We start from the raw sequence: 4,257 nt of genomic DNA on the forward strand, positions 1-4,257 counted from the left end.
CAAGCCCTGTTCGTAGTGCTGGGGTTTGTTGTTCTCTCCCAGAACGCCGCAGGTCCATCTGCAATCGTTTTGGGATTAAGACTATGAGCCTCCCGTGGGACAACCTGATCACCTTGTAACCTCCCCAGCGCTTAGAACAGTATTTTGCACATAGTAAGCTCTTAATAAATGCCATTATTATTAGTATATCCAGAGAGTTTTCTTGGTAAAAATCTGGAAGTGGTTTACCATTACCTCCTTCCATTCAGTCAGCAAGTCTCTGCCCTCAATTCTCTCCCATGGCGCTGCTGCCCAGCACAGGGGAGTTTTGACTTGTAGCAGATTGCCTCCGACTCACTAGCCACTGCCCAAGCTAGGAATGGAGGGAGTTACAAGTTAATCAAATAATAATAATAGCGGCATTTATTAAGCACTTACTATGTACAAAGCACTGTTCTAAGCGCTGGGGAGGTTACAAGGTGATCAGGTTGTTCCACGGGGGGCTCACAGTCTTCATCCCCATTTTACAGATGAGGTAACTGGGGCCCAGAGAAGTGAAGTGACTTGCCCAGAGTCACACAGCTGACAATTGGCGGAGTCGGGATTTGAACCCATGACCTCTGACTCCAAAGCCCGGGCTCTTCCCACTGAGCCACGCTGCTTCTCTCTGACAGAATCCCTGTTCTACATGAGGCTCAAAGTCTAAGAACAGGTGTTGAATCCCCATTTTACAGCTGAGGAAATGGAGGTACAGAAAAGTTAGGTGACTTGCCCAAGGCCACACAGCAGGAAAGTGGCAAAGGCAGGATTAGAAGCCAGGTCCTCTGACTCCCAGGGCGGCACGTTTTCCACTAGATCACGCCATTTCTTCAGCACCAAACTACTAGATTGACAGGTCTGATGGACTCACCTCAACTTGATGATAAAGAGCGATACCAAACCTCCGCCCAGGGGAAGGAAAGCCACAGACTAATTACCCTCTCCAATAAATCTACCACTGGCAGCTCGAGGAATAAATTCTTACCTTCTAAACACTGTATTGGGGAGAGAGGGTGAACGTGGTTTCCCCACTACCACAGATGCTGCAGTTGAGTGTCCTGCGTTTTTGGAAATCGCAGGGGTTAGCACATCTGGAGCGCAACGGACCTCCTTCGTGATCATGGTATCTCCCCTGCCAGGTAATCAGAGTATTCATTTTTATGCCATTTTTCTAAGACCAATTAGGTGGATATCTCGGAGAGACTGAAAAACCCTTTCACTCCCTGCCCACCTCCATTAATAATAATAATAATGATAATGATGGCATTTATTAAGCATCTACTATGTGCAAAGCACTATTCTAAGCACTGGGGAGGTTCCAAGGTCATCAGGTTGTCCCACGGGGGGCTCACAGTCTTCATCCCTATTTTCCAGATGAGGGAACTGAGGCCCAGAGAAGTGAAGTGACTTGCTCAAAGTCACACAGCTGACAATTGAAGGAGCTGGGATTTGAACCCGTGACCTCTGACTTCAAAGCCCGGGCTCTTTCCACTGAGCTACGCGCTGCAGTCCTATGACCCCCAGACCCAGAGACAGCTTAGTGACATTTTGTAACCTTAAGAGCAGGGGTAAGTATGGGAATTAGAGACAGAGTCAGGCTCCAGCTGGGACTCTCCTTCCTCTGACCTGGAGAATTCCAAAAATCCTTCATGGAACCTCATCTTCCTTTAAGCAGGGGGAAGGGGTGCAACTGCTTCCCTACCCCTTCATTCATTCGTATTTATTTTTTTTATGGCATTTATTAAGCACTTACTATGTGCAAAGCACTGTTCTAAGCGCTGGGCACTGTTCTAAGCGCTGGATTCATCATCATCATCAATCGTATTTATTGAGTGCTTACTGTGTGCAGAACACTGTACTAAGCGCTTGGGAAGTACAAGTTGGCAACACATAGAGACAGTCCCTACCCAACAGTGGGCTCACAGTCTAAAAGGGGGAGACAAAGAACAAAACCAAACATATTAACAAAAGAAAATAAATAGAATAGATATGTACAAGTAAAATAAATAAATAAATGAATAGAGTAATGAATATGTACAAACATACATACATATATACAGGTGCTGTGGGGAAGGGAAGGAGGTAAGATGGGGGGATGGAGAGGGGGACAGTAAGGAAGGGGCTCAGTCTGGGAAGTCCTCCTGGAGTAGGTAAGCTCTCAGTAGGGTCTTGAAGGGAGGAAGAGAGCTTACTGTGTGTAGAGCACTGTACTAAGCGCTTCGGAAGTCCAAGTTGGCAAACAGAGACAGTCCCTACCCAACAGCGGGCTCACAGTCTAGAAGGGGGAGACAGACAACAAAACAAAACATATTAACAAAATAAAATAAATAGATTAAATATGTACAAGTAAAATAGAGTAATAAATATGTACAAACATATATACATCTATACAGGTACCTGACAGAGGGTAGGCATAAGAACACTTAGAGAAGCAGTGTGGCTCAGTGGAAAGAGCCCAGCTTGGGAGTCAGAGGGCATGGGTTCAAATCCCTGCTCCACCGCTTGTCAGCTGTGTGCCTTCAGGCAAATCACTTAACTTCTCTGTGCCTCATTTCCCTCATCTGTAAAATGGGGATAAGATTGTGAGCCCCACATGGGACAACCCTGATCACCTTGTATCTTCCCCAGCGCTTAGAACAGTGCTTTGCACATAGTAAGCACTTAAATACCAAAATTATTATTATTATGAACACGTAATAATCCGCCTTTTTCAAGAAGCGCAGAAAACGGCTTCCTGTACTGCCTGGAGTTGAGACAGGAGGACTTCCCTGATGAATTCCACACGTTTTTATAGCTCCGGCAGGGGAGATTTGAAACTTGATATTTCTGACACCCGGATTCCGCATTTTTAAAAGACCAACAGGCACTGGCCAAGACTCTTCCGATTCTCCTTGCTAGCTGGGAGGACGATGGATTGGTATTTCCAGGCAAAGACGTTTTATTAAAGGGGTTGCTTTTTACTGAAAGTAGAAATGCGTTTTTTTCCCCCGCGTGTGCCTGTACTCTGTGATGTTCCATTTCGGGAAGCAGCAATAGCAATTCCATCATTAGCCATCGATAAAGAGACTGCGTTAGCAGGACTAGGGACTGAAAGCAAACAATAATCAGCTTGTTGGGTTTTAATCAATCAATCGTATTTATTGAGCGCTTACTGTGTGCAGAGCACTGTACTAAGCGCTTGGGAAGTACAAGTTGGCAACATATAGAGACGGTCCCTACCCAACAGTGGGCTCACAGTCATTCATTCAATAATATTTACTGAGTGCTTACTGCGTGCAGAGCATTGTCTTAAGCACGTGGGAGAGTACAATACAGCTGCCCACAACGAGCTTACAGTCTAGAAGTGCGGAGACAGACACAAATAAATGAAATTACAGATATGTACATAAGTGCTGTTTAAGGTGGCTTTCTCAGCACTCTGGCTATTGGGGCATCATTCAAGGTTGAATGATGAAGGATTCAAGGAGAAGCAGTATGTTTCAGTGGAAAGAGCCCGGTCTTGGGAGTCAGAGGTCACGGGTTCTAATCCCTGCTCTGCCACTTATCAGCTGTGTGACTCTGGGCAAGTCACTTAACTTCTCTGGGCCTCAGTTACCTCATCTGTAAAATGGGGATAAAACTGTGAGCCCTCCCTGTTATTATTATTTATATTATTCCCTTCATATATTCCCTTATTATGAATAATAATCACCACTATTCTTCTTCTTCTTCTTCTTCTTATTATTATTATTATTATGTGGGACAACCTGATTACCTTGTATCTCCCCCAGCGCTTAGAACAGTGCTTGGCACATAGGAAGCGCTTAACACATACCAAAATTATTAAGGTTGACTTTGGCCTCAAACGAGTGCCAGCATCTACAGCAATTAGAGGTCAAAAACAAAAAAATCAACCTTGCGCGAGGCCCCAGTAGCCACGATGCTGAGAGAAGCAGCTTAAAATACTATCGCTACTTGGCACTGCGTGCTGAACTCTGAACTAAGCAGCGGGGAGAGAACAATTCAAGAATGGCAGCCACATTCCCTGGTCTCAATGAGCTTACAGTCTAGCGGGGAGACAGACATTAATATAAATAAGTCGTTTTTACCCTGTAATTTATAGATATGCACATACTTCATTCCGCTAATGCTAACTTTCTCACTGTACCTCGATCTCGTCTATCTCACTGCCGATCTCTTGGTCGCAACTTACCTCTGGCCTGGGCTGCCCTCCCTCCTCATTCCAGACAGATAATTCCT

The 4,257-nt window shown here is 45.1% G+C and overlaps 1 pseudogene; it reads right to left on the bottom strand.

Annotated features, from left to right (window-relative positions):
• Window positions 1-1,019: 1,019 nt before the first annotated feature.
• LOC119941709 lies at window positions 1,020-1,165 on the bottom strand (annotated as a pseudogene).
• Between the last annotated feature and the right edge of the window lie 3,092 nt (window positions 1,166-4,257).

The sequence above is a fragment of the Tachyglossus aculeatus genome, chromosome 20 (assembly GCF_015852505.1).
Source record: "Tachyglossus aculeatus isolate mTacAcu1 chromosome 20, mTacAcu1.pri, whole genome shotgun sequence".
NCBI lineage: Eukaryota > Metazoa > Chordata > Mammalia > Monotremata > Tachyglossidae > Tachyglossus > Tachyglossus aculeatus.